The sequence below is a fragment of the Rhea pennata genome, chromosome 2 (genome assembly GCF_028389875.1).
Source record: "Rhea pennata isolate bPtePen1 chromosome 2, bPtePen1.pri, whole genome shotgun sequence".
Taxonomy (NCBI): Eukaryota; Metazoa; Chordata; class Aves; order Rheiformes; family Rheidae; genus Rhea; species Rhea pennata.
Genome location: NC_084664.1, coordinates 78,038,527 through 78,056,475, shown reverse-complemented (window position 1 = coordinate 78,056,475; position 17,949 = coordinate 78,038,527).

The following is a 17,949-nucleotide window of genomic DNA, read 5'->3' as shown; positions in this document are numbered from 1 at the left end:
TTTAAAAAAAGAGAGAGAAATTGGTCTTACATAACACTTTTAGCTTGATATAAAATATTTATTAAAAACATACTGAAAATTGGGATAATTGTCTTCACTTCTTTGTCTCCAATTACTCCTTCATTTAAGATCTATTCTAAGGCAATGCACAACACTGAGACAAACTAACAGGGAAATTGTTAGTAGATATTTTTCATATTTTTTTGGAAAATAACCAAACTGCTGAACAACTTCTGTAACAACTTTTGCAATAAATATATAGTTTTCCTCCTCTCTCCCCCAAGAAAGAGATCAAGATCATTTCTGCTATTTTTCAATAATCTTGACAAAAGGAGTTCAAGAAAAACTGGCCATGAGCTGAACTTCTAAAAATAACATTTATTATAGAACTGCAGTGATATACTGCATGCTCATGAGTGTGCATGCTCAGGTAGTAGAGGTTTTATTAGCTCTTGTTTTCTCCATATTTCTTGATTAGTCAAACTTAAGACTAATCAAATAACATTAGTTGGGGCAAACATTGTTAGGAAGGCAAGTAGATTCCTCTAAGCTTGCTTTTTGGCAATATGGATTATATATGCATTGAAAGAGTGCACCTGAATCTAAAGTGAAAATTAGCTTCACAGAAGATCTTTCTCTTAAAAAGAATCGAAAAGTTACTGCGTTGTCAGGGATATTGGAAGATACAAAGAAGAACAGCCAAGGAAGAGCAAGTATCCCAACTCAGAAAATTCAGATGAGAGAGAGCTGTGTTAGAGCCTTACTATTGGAGAAAGTTCACATTAAAAAAGGAAGAGATAGAAAAGTGTAAATAAAAGTGCATTGCATTGCTACTTTTACAAGCCAGCTGGAGTAACATGTACCTGCTGAAGGCAGTGGTAAAGTATGTGTTTATTTTACAGAGAGCAGAATTTCAAAGCCGCTTTAAAACACCTACCTGCAAAGTTGAGGCATTTGACAACTCTGGATGGAAAAATAAATAAATAAATAAATAAATAAATAAAAGATTTTTCTAGGCCGCATTTATCTAATGTCATACTCTAGGATGCAATGGAATGGTACTACATTGTACAATGTAGGAGTACCCAAATTACTTGTAGTATTGGGATTAAAACAGGTGTATGAGAGCAGTGCTTTCAATGAGGCAATTTTGCTTCCATTGTTCAGTATGGATATTCAAGATTTGAGAGACTTAGATGCCTCCACCATGGAGAGCATAAGGACAGGACAACAAAAGGAAGTTTCTCTAGTAAGATGCATAACATGAATCTTCTTTTCCTGTAAGATTCTACAGCCTGGATGTAGGGACAGCTTTCAACTTGAAGACACAACTCAGAAGACCAGTATTACAATATATGCATATTAGTTTGTTATTTATCAGTTAGATCAAGCCTAATCAGCAGAAGCTACTTTGAAGAAGTGTTAAATCTGATGCTTTTCTGAGCTTGTACTAAACAATTGTTCTATTCTGCCAGGAGCTTTCAGTGTGTCCTGAAGTTTAAAAAACAAGCTCGTTCTTTCTTCTTCTCTTCTCAGGGTCCCCTTCCCACCCTCCTCCCCCAAAATGGCTTCATCCACAGGAAATCTGCAAGAATCATATGAAATCTAAATGGTTCACTAGCTTATGTTTTTATTAAGCCTATATTTCTTTTCTGAACATTGTAGGAGGATGCTTCGGGTGTGAAATGTGCCTGACCTTTAAGTTTATGATGCATGCCATCACCAATGACAAATATACATGGGTTGTAGAAAACTTAGGCTAGTTTTTTATATATATCAAAGGAGTAGAGCAGGTCTAGCCTGATTCCATGACTCTCAGTAAATTCTTAAACAAGCAAAATTTAACTGCTTCTGAGTTATAATCTCTCAAAGTTTCATGCAGCTCTAACATGAACTAGGTTTGCCTTCTAAAATAAATGCAGACACTTAGGAAGGAAGTATTAAAATTAAATTATTGTGATGCAATCTTAGGCACAACTATTCTATGGTCAGTGAGTGTAGATATGCTGAAAACAGAATCCACAGCCTTTGGTTTCCAAGACAGAAATCCCTAATATACGAGCTAAAGATGGTGGTTGTATCAAAGCTTCACCAGGCAATCTAATCAGTGCATTGCAGAACAAGAGGGCATGACCATCATATTCTCTAGAAATACACATACAAATGCACACATACATGCTGGATACTAAAGCTAATGTTAGAATGCACAAAGTATTACATGTCTCTCTGAAGTAAAAGAAGAAAATAAGACTCATAAACAGAGAGCTATCGAGAATCACTTTCAATAATTTACTCAGTGATGTGATGACATATAATCTATGGCATAGCCTCTAAACGTAGCAATAAATCAAGAGTAGAATGCTAAGAGTGTGACTTTTTTTTTCTTCTTCATTTCCTTATATCCTGTTTGTCTTTTCAATTCTAAAATATGAGGTAGCTTCAGCCAAAAGCTGCTACACAGCCCAAAAAACTGGAAAAATACAGTATGCTTAATCATTCTATGACTATGCATGATTGTCTGGACATGAATTCCTAAAATTTATAGAAGCAAAGATGATTAAAAAGATCATAGCAATGCACAGATCTTCCTGACTTTATAGTATTGTAATCTGTGGAACCAAAAGAGTATACTAACTTTGCAATTTAAATGCAATGAACAATACAAATTCTCTTCCTCAATTATAAGAACTTCATTTTGGACAAGGTCCATTTAAGTTATTTTTCCTCATGAATGATCTATCAGCATAAAATAATTGCTACATGCATAATTTTACTACTGTTGGCATTTTCAAATCCTCCATAATTTGTAACATAGAACTTTGAATACTTTCCAGAGAATCATCAGTCAGAATGTTTTGTTCTCTACTGTCAATTTAAATTGAAACTAAAGTTCAGCTTATTCTCACCTGTACCTTTTACTTAATATTCAGTTTTCTACTTTCTTACATGTTATTTCCCACTACATTTTGTAGTTAATGTGAGTGTAGATTGTGAGTTTTGAACTGGACTATAAAGTTTTATTTCTTAATAGCTGGGTATTTTCAGGTGATAGGAACTAAATAAAGGTAAATGAATAAAGTGGGGAGGGTTCAGAATTTATACGAATCTGGCACACCATATAGAACGCATTGTTGTGCTTGCCTGAGGAAAAAAAGAAACATTAAAAAATATATACTGGCAGCTAATCATGGCTAACTGTTAATTAAGTATCAAGCTCTACAGTATAGTATGTAAAAATATTTTGGAAGATCTATAAAAAAGTATTGATGGTAAACCAGTAACATTTTCAGAATCATTGCATTTTAAGCAATTCTGTAATTAAAAAAAATACAAATTGAGGGTGCTAACCAAAAAATGGAATTTCCAAGTAGTTACCCTAATAGAGAGATCTACTAGCCATATATTGCAATAGGAGTATTTTAAGGAATAGTTAGAAATTCTGAGTACGACCTGTCAGTGAGAAGTAGAAGTAACTTAATTTGCTGCTGAATGGTTGATACCATGCATTGGTGAAGAGCTGGAATCCATCATGCTTCTTGATGATTTGCCAGGGTGCATAATGTGAAGCAGTATGAGAAGAAATATTGGTTATTTATGATTTAATTAGTTCTGGTTAATAATATGTAGCACTGATTTAGGAAACTACATTTCAAAGTACTTTGCGAACATTATCTAATTTGTTTATAAATATGTCTCTGCATTTTGGGATCTTATTTATGCTATGCTTTGTTTTAGATAAATGTATTAAATTAAAATTAGCCACCTCAACATGCAATACACTGATAAAAAGAGGAGCAGCTGAGTGTAAGAGAATTTAAACTACAATAGAGTCCATTCTAATCTTAGCAACTGTTATATCAAAAATGAAGTTTTGAAAGCTGCAGTATTGCAGGCCAGGTCCAATCATTCAGACATATCTGTGGATATGATACACAGAAGCTACTGAAAGCCCTGAAAGATAGCTTTTTCCCTAAAAAAAGGGGCAGCACATGTCTCATTCAGTCACATCAGTCAGATAGGGACATAGTCACAAAAAAACTGGAGCCTGAGCAGTATGAAAGCTGTTGCAGTTTATAACTGCTATGAATACTTCTTTCTGTTTACAGTAGACCATTATTCCATATATCTTCACACCGTGGACCAGGATGTTTCTACTGATACTCAGCTTTAGGGATCTTGAAAGACATCCACGTTGTCCTGAAGTTTGTCATTAAATGAGTTTATGTCCTGGAGCAGCTACAGATATAAGAATCAATGCATTTGCATCCTGCGCTAAAAACACAGTGAGCATCTCAGCTGACTTAGCTTCTTTGGGATCTAAGAATATATGCACAAAGCCTGTTTGGTAGGCTTGTACTATTTATTAAACCATAGCTGACATTCTTCGCCAAGTCACATATGTGGAATAAATATTAAACTATTTAGGTATGATGGAAAAAAATGTACCTATCAAACAAATAAGAGTAGAAAAGCCTAGAAATAACTGTTTTTAATCTGTCTAGACCAGTCAGCACCCTAGAGCAGCGGCTGATATCAGGTGTTTCAGAAAGAAGCTTTAAATCTGTACTATGGCTAAATAAATAAAAGTTAGTGATTACATGAAAAGGATGAATACTGCAAACAATACCTTATCATATGACCATTTCAGTCAGATAACAATCCAAACTGATTATTTGTTGGTACAATAAAAAGGAGGTTTATAAAATATATAAAATTGAAAGAATCATGAATCCTCAGCTACATTAGCAGCTGGGCTGGAATAGTCCTTTTAAAGTGGGCATTTTATCCTGAAAACTGTTGAGTTTTCTCACCCCATTTCCTACTGGAAAGGCGATTTAGAGTCTCAGTTTGTTAAAAAATACCTTCATAGGTATAACCCAAACTTATTCATCCCCAGCATACGTCCATTGTTTCTTGTACCAATATTATCTTTCAGCTTAAGAACTTCTTTTCTCTCTGTGATTTTCACTCCAGAAAATGAGATAAGATCTCTTGCAGAGATCAGTTGTGTGCCATTCAGTTTGTTTGTTAAACAACGCTCTTTTAGTCACTTTTTTCTAAACTGTTTCTGAGCTCCTTTAAATACAGTTTTCTCGAATGTGGGTGATCACAACATACGTAGTATCCTCAATGATTATTTTCCAGACCCGTATACAACAGCATTAATGCTTCTTAGCCTGCTGCATATTCCTCTGAAATGTTTAATTGCATTTTCTTCTTTTTGGCCACACCACACTGATAACTTATAGTCTGTCGTTATGCACTCAGACTTTGTCCTCCACTGTCATTTCATTTTCACGAACCTTCCATTTATAGAAAAAAATTTTGTTATCAGTCCTTGTTAGTAAGACCTTCTTGTTCTCGCATCTTATACCAATCTCTACTCTTAATTACTTTTTCTTTGACAGTATATTCCAAGTTTTGCACACTGCAGAGGTCGAAGTAATTCATCTACAGCTGCTTAGATAACTCTTTCCTCCTGAAAAGACTGCATGAACTATTCTCCATGCCTACCGGACAAGACTTTTAGTAAAAATCTTTGGTAACAGCCTCATTTGCAATTCCCTATGCTTGTTTAGTCAGCAGTCTAAAATCTGCAGATAGTCTGTCTCACTATGTAGTCCACACACTACACTAAATGTGATGCATTGACCTCTTGGATTTTTCCTGTCATTTCAGATGGCCTTTTTCCATTTCCATACTACCACACTTATAACCATCCTACTCCTACAACATACTCTGCAATGCCCCACTTTCTGAAAACAGAGTACTATTTTTTTTTGCTGGAGCTACATCTAGAGTAATTTGAACTCCATCATCACTGGGTAGGATGAGCTTGACTTTGGTTAATTATTGTCTTATTTCCTAAGTTCCTGTTCTGCTTGACAAGAGTCTTTGATGATCAGTTGTTTTTTTTTCACCCTTACAGGTTTTTCTTAGTATTCTGTCTGAGCTGTCCAGTCACCCAACTGAATATACAACTCTCTCCTGCAGAGCTTTTCCCTGTGCTTGGTAGCAAATTCACAGTAGTCTGTATTTCTTTCACATGATTATAGAGCCTTCAATATATGAATCTTTTCAGTTTAACCTCTCTAAATTCCTTTATATACCCCAAATACATCCTTTCAGAATAAAAAACGTTACTTAGCAGCTTGCTTGTTCATCCTTCCTTTTAATTTCAGCTGAACCAGCTCACAATTATTTGATTGTGTACTCATTAGATTTCTAGAATAGCTTTATTTCTTGTTGATGTATCACTCTTTAATGACAAAATCTTTATCCTAATATCTGGCTATGCTATTCTTACTACTAATTTTTCTGTCACCCATGCCTAGGAAATTAAAGATCTTATAAGTACACAAATATAAATATCAGTAGTACTTATAATATGAGGAAACAGAGATTTAAAATTCTTGGAGTCTACCAAATATTTTAAATGTTGTTGCAGTAGTATTGATTTTTTGCAATCCTTCACCAAAATTAATTTGACCAATACTTTAATGCAGGACCTCTACTTCTTTTAATGCCTATCTCAGTTGTGTTTGAGCCATTTTGTGGGAAAATTTATCTTCACTCATAACAATTAATAGATTCTTATTCATTCCCATCAGAATTTTTTTTCCTTTGCCTTTTTTCCACATTTCATATTCTGTCTGGCAAGCACTTAATTTTTCCATTCTCTGCTTCTGCTTTGGCTCTGCAACTGTCAGTTCTTTCACAGCAGTCCCCAGAAGCATAGACTTAAAATAGATTTGTGATATTTGTAAGATTTTCAAAGTCCCTTATATTTGCTGAGTATTCCATTTTCAGTCTTCTCTTATGATCCCCTTGATATCATTCACAATCTTTTTTTGGATTCCTGCCCTCAGGCAGCCTCCATTTTTTTCTTACTATCTTCTGCTGGAAAGAGTCTTCTTTCTCTTTTTCTTTGCCACTCCATCTTCTGCTTGCCTCACTTCTCCAGTACAGCAAGACTTGCTCCTCAGGGAGCCAAAAGGCTTGTTCTTCTCTGTCTTGGGAATTAGCCAAGTCAAACCAGAGATGGCCATTGATTTCAGTTTCTGATCAGCAGTGAAAAGGGGAAATATGAGAAGTTTCAGCTGGAGTGGGATGAAGACTTGCATATGATAGAGTCCACAAAACCAGCTGCTCTTTAAATCTGCTTATCTCTTGTCAGTCAGTCAATACACCTCAGAATCAGTCATCTGATTCAATTAACAGCAGCTATGGGCTTAACAGTGCAGTTCTTAGACAAGACTCTTGCTGAGTTTTCAAACTGACTTTTTTGGCCTGTATAGATCTCAGAATCAAGCCCAAAAGAAATAATAGCTGTTCTCTTTTGTACCCAGACTAATTCCCACACAATCTACAATAAACTTTTTTAAACAACTTGTTTATGCTCTGGTGCTCTCTTCATAAGCAAGTAACTTGTTAGAAAACATGAATTTTAGATCTAAAGAACAAGCAGAGTAAGATAATGAATTAGTTATATTTCAAAAGGTGATAATGCCTTTATGTGGTGAAGTCCTAACAAATTTACAGTGTCAGGTACTACTTTAGAGTTTTGTTGAAGTAGTATTTATGACTCAAGGGTTTAGTCATCAAGAAACATGGCAGTTTAAGTTCATGAAATAAAAAAATTAAGTTTTGTATTTATTCAATAATAATACAAAAGATAATCAACCATCTTTGCTTTTAATGAGAAGCTCCTTCTGGGCCAGATTTGACTCTTCTTCACCCTGTGCAGTATTTCCCTCCTCCTGAGTAACGAAGCAATTTCCTGACTAGGTTTCCTAGAGTCTGGGCCTTTGAGCAACAGTGGAAATGACAAGGGAAACTCTAAGATTGTTTAGAAATGTCAAGCCTAGCAATGTAGTAGCAAGTGCTTTCATTTTTTTCAATTTTGTTAACTGTAGTATTGGATCAGCTTTACACTGAGAAAATAACAGATCTATTTCTGACGACTGTAATAACTGAGGCTTATGAGGTCTATCCCAGTTGTGAGCTCAAGTGCTGCAAAGTCAATGAAAGTTTATAAAATGTTCCAATAACTGGTAATAATAAATACTGATGGAAAAAGCACAAAAGAAAGAGAGGAGGCCGAGGAACAAATAATATCAGCCCACTGATACTGTAAGAGCACTGCACTGAAGTCATATTTGGTAAACAAAAGCAGAGAAGAAATGAATGAACAAAACTGCTGGGTTAGAAACTGGGTCAATACCTATCCACATCACTCTTTTTTTTTGGGGGGGGGGGGGGAAGGTCTCTTAAAAGACAGTTTGAGAGGAGCAGATAGCTGTAGAATCCAGACAGCAGAAAGACCAATAATGATTTGTGTCACTCCACAGACTCTGGCCTTCATTTGTTACTGTGGTCCCTGCACCCTAAGGGTGCTGTCTGATTAGCTCATCATATCACTAGCAAAGATCCCCTCCTGATTAATGTGAGACTTTCCTTCTCCTCCGTTATCTTCTGGGATCCAGAGGAAGAAGTTTGGTGACAGAATCGACTGTGATGCTAAAAAGCACGCAAATAATTGTATTTCTCCTACCATTACCAACTTTCACTTTTTTCCTATTCATGTTTGTTTTCTTAAAAAAAGAAAAAACAGGGAAAAAATAACCATTTTTTAAAGCTAGGGACTGAACAACCAAATAATTATTCTCTTCCTTGCTCAAGAATGATACAGTGAAAACATATTAGATTTTAAATATTAGTTACTTACCTGAAAAGGTGTTTGATGCTTTTTGACCATAGTTTTGAAATATCATTTTTTTACACTTTGATTCTTTTTTCTTTTTGTAACAATTATTTCTTATTTTAACACATCTTTCCTAGTTTCTGTGAAATGGGCTAAGTAAGCTGGGGTGTCTCTACCTAAACCCTATTTACCATCTGTCACTCTATTATAATGAAAGAGTCATACTAATATTGCCAATCCACTAGGACAATTTTCCTTTGATAATAAAAGGTAGTTGTATGGAAGCTCAGGTACAACTGAGTCATCCAGTGTGACTGCAGATCTGCCACTGAATAAACCACCCTTCATAGGCTGTGTCAGAGGGTCTGAGAAGCCATCAGTCTTGCCCAAGAAAGAAGAGGATATCATATCACCATGCAGAGACCAAAGACTCTGTTCACACTGCAGTAGCTGTTCTCAACCCACTTTTGTTCATTCTGGAAAAGTTTTTGCCTTTGTTTCCTCACCAAGATGTTGATGACTGATGAATATTGCTCAGAATAACCATATTTTGCTGCGAGTCAGTGAACCACAGACACTCTGCTCCCCCCTGACAGAGAATATAACTGAAATATAAGTATTCCTTACACATCCCTTTGTTATCCTAAATATCTTTTAAATGTGGGGTAGGAGCACTATGCATTCAACCTTTACATGAGTAGCACAAAATAGTGAGGCTCTTACTGATTGTGCTGCTTTTCATTTTTTAAAGTATAAAAGGTAACAATAATGTAAAAAAAAAAAAAAAAAAAAAAAAAAAAAACTCTTCCTTTCATATGTAGTGGGATTCCAGCACAAACACAACCCAAAGGGAAATTATTCTGAAACTGTATGACCTTGCTAATGCTTAGGTAATTTCTCCATGAATAATTTACAAATTTCTGTTCCTCAGAAAGTTCCTCACTGTCCACTGAATGCAAGATGCAGATTATTTCATCTTCCTATTGCATTATCATGCACTTCCTAGGGCAAGCTCTTAATGCTATTTCTTGCCGCAGCTTCTTTTATTGCCTCATTCAATCATTTATTCTTATGTTTTAATCTTGGATGAAATTAATCACAATACATATGATTGAAGTATTTGCATTATAAGAGATATAGTTTAAGAGTTTTGAGTTAAATGCATCACTGGGTTAATATCAAGCTTTTTTTCCATCAAGCAGTTTAATATTATATATCAGTTTATATTAATATAATATTTGTGCTGTTTATTTTATTAATACACTACTTGTATCCTCTTAGAAAGGGTGTAAGTATTTAAATCTTGTATTAATATGGATTTAAATAAACATATCTGCTTACGATACTTTTTTTTTACTGTTGAATAGGGTTCAGTTGCTTTCACTCATCACAGTGAAACATTATCCATATTTACTGATTATTGGACCTTCAACAAACTAAATACATAATATCTCCTTACCAGCTGACACTGCGATGCATTTAGTTGACAATAATTTGTATTCTAGTACTCACGTTAGGAGGTGATTTGTTTTTGTATTCCTGAAACTGTATCTGTTATAGAATGTAAGTACTCACTGGTCTTTATTTTTTTTTCCAAATCATTGTGACTGTTGCTTAACCAAACTGATTTGACATTTTTTCTTCAGTCTGTAATGTTCAAAATGTAGAACATTCCTTAACTGTAAGAACTAAGCTATAAAATACAAGCTCCCAATGAAGTGCTTTATGTTAGATCAGAGTTTATTTTTAACCTGTTGTTCTTCTGTACCTCATATTTGCAAGCTATTGGAGATAAATTACTTAAGTAAAATGAAAATAAGCAAAATCATTCTCTGCAGTACTACCAACCACTCTCATATCTTAAGTTTATTGTCATTTATCATCTATTTATAAAATTCTTCAACCATTTTTGATTCCTAACAATGCTTAGCCAAATTTGAATTAATTTTTCATTAGTCCTGAAATAAAGGTTATGCAAAGTAATCTCCAAAGAGTGTTGAGGTTTATATAAACGGAAGCTAAGGTGATATTTCAGTTCAAATGAAACAGCATATTGATTTTCCACATGAATTCTGGTCTTAGATTCAGCAGTGCACTCTCATCATGGAGCTACAGGAATACACCGATTCATACATAGGGTTGTAGGATTCCTCAGCCATTTATCCTCTGGCTAAAATGAAGGTTACAATGGACAAAATAAAATGCCATGGTTCCAAAAAGATGGTGTCAAACAATTGTTCAACAAAGAAGGGATTTATGCAATGTTGACAACACAGTTCAAACTCTACTATTAGAAAGTTGCTACAAAGGTAATCTTAGTCTGGGATAGGAACGTAGAAAAATTCTACTGGTGGTAGGTATTGGTTTTGTTCTTAGTCTTTGTGGGGTTTGTTTGTTTGTTTGTTTGTTTTAAGGAAGAGAAGAGACAGAGGCAGAGGAAGAGGAAGGGAAAAAAAAAGGTGAGCTTTGCAGTTAGTAGGAGAGGAATTGCCTTGTTGCAGATAATTAGCTAGGTAAGTGTAGGTTTCTACCCAAAATATAGCATTCATAAATAAATTTACTTTTTAATTTTCCCTCATGAAAGCTGTTGATATTTCCATTTTCTCCCATTTCAAGAACTTTAAAATATCCCTGTTCCTTTAAGAATGGTTTACACCTACAATACATAGACATATGTATGAGTCCATATGTATGAGTACACATACACACACACAAACATCTGTTTATGCTATTAGTTTGTGAAGAATTTCAGATAAATCTGGAGTACTTGTATACTTAGTACACAGACCATTCTTATGCATATTCTAAGCACTTGGGAACTGATGATATAAATGAGATCTTCTAATAAATACTGGGATTAGGGATTATGAGGAAATGGTAGGAAAGCATTGGACAGACTCTTTGTTAAGTCTGAAGGAGGCTAAGGAAAACAACCAGAGTTATCCTGCACCATCTGATGGGAAAGGCCTGGAAGGAGGGCTGGGGATATGAGGCATTCTTATAGTCATGAGATTTGAGATCTCCAGAGATAAGAAGAAAATAAATATCAATAACGAGTGGATTGTGCAAGTAAAGTCCACTTATGGACTTTATGAGCCCTGTACTAAAGCATGATGGTAGAAATGTCAAGGATGGTCCCATGCATGTCCAGTGATGATGATCCCATGAGTCCCATGCACTTCCTTTCACTGGAGAGGTGCTTTAACAACATAAAGTCTTTCTTTACCTCTGTTCATTGGCAAGAAACATCCAGGTGGATGATGTACAAAAGCAGTGGGGAGAGTAAAGTGCTCCTGTGGCTTGTTTTTCTTTTGGGGAAATGACTGTTGCCATGAGAATTCCCTATGGCTTGGTGAAGGTGCTGGCACAGATTAATTATTCATCAAGAAAAAAGTGCAGTTTAATAATCCCCAATGTATACATGGAAGAAGGATGGTAGTTTCAATAGCAAAATACAACACGATGGGTTAGCACATTTCCTCAAGAAACACCCTTGCATATGAGCATTCTTATTTCTATAGGATTCTGTGTTTTTAACATGGTAATCAAAACTATAAATAAAAAGAAGAAACATCTTTATCAGAACTACATTTTTTATCTAGACTAGGAGAACACAGGAGGGGCTGTCCAGACAGAAAATAGAGGTTTCAAACACCTTTTTGTTATTATCATTTTCTTGAAATTTTTTTGTCCTAAAAGATATGTGAAAAGTCATGCAGATTAAGAATCAAAATATAATTTTTTTTAATTGTCCAATTTTTCCAGTCACTGAAAAATAAAAGAACTTAAATGAGCAGAAACTAGAAGAACATGGAAATGAAATTTGACCTAGCAAAATACATGGAAGCAATCCATAGCATGAGAAAAAAAGAAATTGTAGAGGAGCACATAAAAGAGAGAGAAAGACTGCTGTGTAGAGGAAGGAGAGATCAAACAAAAAGGAGAAATTTGGACTTTTAAATTGCACTGAATTCTTGAAAAATTGTTACCCAATGTTCTCCATGGCAGCAGCAGTCAGCCAGGAACATCCCATATGCCACTTCTAGCCCTGAAGCCTCATTTCGACGAGGCTGATATGTCAAAAGTAGGCAACGCTAAAGGCTCCTAAAATGACTTTTGATCCACAAGTGATAGAATAGTTTATCATACTTCTGTTTAGATTTTTGTTTGTAAACAAAATTTTTAAAAATCAGATTGAAGGTCATGGAGTCATAGCCTCAATCAGTTTGGAAGGGATCTCAAGAGACTATCCAGTTTAATCTCCTTCTTAAAGCAGGCTCAAAAGTAAATACAGACCAGTCTGCTTTGGGTTTTGTCCAATTAGCTCTTGAAAACCTCCTTAAAGCTATTTGGAGATCTCTATCATATGAATACTAATAACAGTGCTATGAAATTATATTATTAAAACACATTTCCACTTGATAAACTATTTCAGAATTAAAATCTGCTAAAAATTAAAATTAATAAGAAAACTTCCTTTGTTAAATGTATGATATCAGTTATAAAAATGCAGTAGAATTTAATAAGTTAGGAAATTCGTTTCTCTCTGTAGGAGATAAGAGTACTCTTTCATGAAGAATAAACATTTGACCTAGGCTAAAGCAGTTCATAATACTGCTAAATTGACATTCATAAAATGGGAACTTGTTCAGATTATCTTTTTTTTTTTCCTTTCAAAATATAAGTTCAACATCATTTTTAGCAAATGAAAAAAAATTATTACTTATATGAAAGAGAACTAACACAAGACAAGGTTTGAATTTCTTTAAGGGTTTCACAGTTTTATATGAAAATGATTGTCTTTAATTGCAATGCCTTTTCCTCACATACCAAAATATATAGATTTTTTTTCCCCAATACAAATCTTAATTTAATTCTTCTGTGTTAAACTCAAAGAGTTTAATGCCTAGGCTTATAGGACATTAGTAAATAATGTGTGGAAAACAACCAAGAACTGGAACTAGAGGAAAAGTTGATAATTTTCAGGCTATAGATTTGTACATCCTATTTTCCCTTTTTTTCACCTGGGAAATTCTGGTTTTAGTTTTGAACTGTGGGATGGTATAATTAGAAAATGTGGTTCATAAGTCAGGAGTCTAAATATGTAGAGACATAAATATGAATTTAGTTGCTTACCTTTAAAAATTATGGTCTAATTTATGTTAGAGAAAGTCACAATTGTAGAGAGAGGATTTTTGTGAACAAGTTCTACAATTCCTATACTTTAACTGCCTGGATGGACATCTAACAAACTACATGATGAAAAACTGCTGATATTTTATACTTGTAACAGCAAAATAGATAATTCTATTTTCAGCATAAATGGAGACCTATAACTGGATATTCTATTCAAGAGCTTCTCAATCTTTTTTTCCACCTACATCTCAGTACATGTAATCACACCTTCCACAGCTTTCCATGACCCTACAGTCAACTCTCTGCAGTAACTCCTCTACAGATTCAGATGTATTCCAAAAACTTTTTTATGTGTTTTCCAGAGCCACAAAAGTAACACCCATGACCCCAGTGAGAAACACTACTCTCTGTTCTGGTCATAGGATTAAATGACTCATAAATTGAGATTTTCTGATCTACACAAAAAGTTGGCAGACTAGATGAGGTAGAGGAAATGCTGAAATATTTCAAGATTTTATCTCTTAAAAAAAAAAGCAGAGGAGGAAGTGTGAAGATCAAGCAGATGGAGATTGTCAAAAGTCTTTATTAATGTTTGATTTTATGTATCACAGTATATGAGATCCTGATACATTCAATCTTTTTACTACTCTAGATACATATTAGATAGGATTTCTCTCCTATGTTGTCTGGAATGGCTGATAAACATAAAACACCTTTTGTAATTGCAAGAAAAGAAGTAATAAGAGTTATTACACACTGAGAAGATTTATAACGTTGCCACAGGGCCTATTACAAACTAATAGGAAAACAAATGAGCGTTAAAGGCCAAAAGATGATGACTTTATTGTTCCTCAAGGTCTGCCCTCACCATATGGTCTATCTAACAATCTATGATTGTTTTTACCTTTCCTAATTTTTTATAGTCTCTTTGTGTTATATGCATAAATGTTAGGAAAATTAATCTCTGTCACATTCTGATAAGAGGGTTTTCAAATATAAAATGAAAAACATGTCAGCATTTTTCCCTTTGAAAATAATACTTGCTTCATTTTGGGTCTACATTTAAAACCTGTATTTGTTTTCTAGGAGCTGCCAAATGGTGTCCAAAATAATACCTATCTGTAACTTACAACATAAGAATCTCTGGTCTGACGCTGTTGGAAGCATGTACTGCCAAGACATCGGAAATCAAACAAAGAGTGGAAAAAGGCTCATGCAGCAGAGGTGATAATCGCTGTTGTGTAGGCTGCATAATCCCCACAGCTTCGCTTTATCCAACACATATGGCCCATATTTCCATCTCAGACACTCTGCTGCCCAGTCCTAGCTCACTTACTGTTTTCTGGTTATATCTTTGCTCTGCTTTACAAAGCATCCATACCACACGGGCTGTCTTGGCCTCTGATAAGTGAGGATCACTGCCCTAGTCTTTAATCTGCTGGATAGTCCCAGGTCATTTTTGGTATGCTCTATCCCCTCCTTTGAGCCCTGCTGGTCACACTGCTTCCTGATTTTCTCTCTAGCTACACTGTCTCTGTCTACTACAGGATGAGACTGGGCTGCTCAGGCTCCAAAAGAAGAAATGTACTTTCCAGGATCTTCAAGGGAGAGCTCAGAACCTCCTTTCATGTGTCTAAAGGAAGTTTATTTTTAGAGCTGTCCTCCCTCCTTCCCATGTCATACAGGTATGCAGTGGAGGGATCTCCAGGACCCTGCCTTGTCACTGAAATAATAAGAGTACGTAGCCCTCCACAACAAACAAAACATGTTTCCCATCTTCTTCCTTCCTAGTGCACTGGATATATGCATCCATGTGTGTGCATGCATGTTTTTGTGGAAAGGGAGCAACATTTTTGGCATCCATGGTTTAAGAGACCCTCATCACCAGTAGATAGAGGAGATTTCTCACACACACATCTGTTACTATGTCAGTGGGTAATTTCTATGTTTCTTACAGCTCATCTTTTTCCTGTGCCCAGCGATGGAGAGGTGGATCCTCTCTATCAGCTCCAATATAACAGCAAGAACCAGGACAGGCAATGTAGCCACTAACAGCAGCAGCCTAGAGCACCACCTTCGGTACATTCTCCAAAAGCAGGACACTGAGTATTTAAGATAAGACAGGTAATAACCCAAAATACAAAGAACCTCTTAGCTGAGGTTCTCGCAGTGATTTCTCAAGCTCGAACATTATTATGTTTCCTTTTTCCTTCTTTCCTTCTTCCCAAAAGGTCAGATTAACCTGGGACTTCGAAACTAATTCCATTCTTGAGTGTTACCCTAGTTTTCCCAATATATTGTTTGAGTGCCTGAGTAAGAAACACTAGAAATACATACTCAAACCTCAGTAATATATTGGTTCCTTTCATTCTTCCCAGCATAGAGAAAGCTTGACAGAAATACTGTCTGGAGTTTGATAGACAGCTGCCTTGTGCAACAGCACATTCTCCTGAAATGACAAGCAATTTCTCTGCACAAAAAATAACTCTAAACTAGACATATTGGAGGTGAATCTCACAGAAAAATACTGCTGTAGAAGATACTGAAACTAAAGATACTGTAAAAAATTGCTGGCTGCAAGCAAATGTTACACTGCTATTGTAGATACTCTTTGTGGATCTCAAGACATGTAGGTTTGATGAGTTCTCTCTTCTGACCAAACTATAGAAGAGGAAAAGGAAGACAGTTGAACCCTGAAAGCCTTTAATCTCAGATAAAATATTGCAGTATTTCACAGTTTGAAACATGTGATAAAAGCATTCCTTCACTGCTCACTGTTTGCATGCATGACAGTATGAATTCAAGATCTTTTATTTTCCTTGCACATTTTTTGTAAGATGAAATTTTCATGGAGGGGAAAAGTCATCTTTTTCCCGGATTAATATAAAAGATTATTAATTACAAAGGATCAAGCCTTGCCCAATGTCACTTATTATATAAACAGTGAGACAATTTAATGCTTTCAGTATAAGGGGACCAACCTTTATCCAGCAATACTGAATTCTGAAATGTTCATTATAATGATTCTCACAGGCCATAGTGACAGCTTTTACCAGGGAAACCACGGATCAGCCATACATTTATCAGTTGCTAGACTGAGTCAACACTCTAACCACAGTGAGCTGATGCTTCCACTTTGTGAGCATGTGTGTCTAAGCAATCAAAATAAAAACAGTAAGGAATACTTTTAAATGGAAGCATTAGCACTGTTCATATCCATAGCTTTCTGCTCATGTAGTGCCTCGATTGCTAATCTGTAAGACATTTTTAGTTCTTGACAAATGCTAATATAATTGACTAGTATTAGCACTGTTTGCAAAACAATTAATGACCTAGCTGTGGGTATAGTAAAACAGACTTTATAAAAGCAAGTGAGAGACAAAAAGGTCTTAACGCTCTACTCAACAAGTTTGTTACATATGCTGCTATATTAGAATAATGTAGATATAAGAACATTTAACTGATAAACACTAACAGTTCTAGTGAATCTACATGTTATGTAAATGAGATGTACAACAGGTTTTTAAAAAAGCTAATTCTCTGTATTTTTTTAGGTATGTATCTTCATCTGTTAAAATTCTATTCAGCTCATCTAGTTTCGTTTAGGCCTACTCTGATAGAGTTTCATGTTCTACATGTCATTTAAGCCAAAGTCATATTTTCACACAATAATATATTGCAGTGAAGTGGAAGGATAAGAAGAGATTGAGTTAACTAACAAATTTTTCAGTTACTTCAAGCAAAAAAGGAATTCAGGAAGTAAAGATTAAATCAGATTGCTAAGGTTAGGTACAGAATAACCCAGGCAAGCATGTGGAAACAAAAGACCATGACATAAAATCTCATAAACCTAACAAGACATATCAGGACAAGAAATTCAGAGGATGTTAGCAGAAGAGTAAGAAAAACAGTAGCTCATTACCCAACCCAAAAAACAAAACAAAACAAAACAAAAAAAAACAACAACAGAAAAAAAAAACCCTACAAACAGCTAAGAAAACCCATGTATTTATTGCCTTTTTGAATCATACTTTCCACAAACCCTCAGCTGTGAGCATTTAGCTAGTGCAATTGATTACTCCACAATGGTGGGATAAGATCTCAGCTGT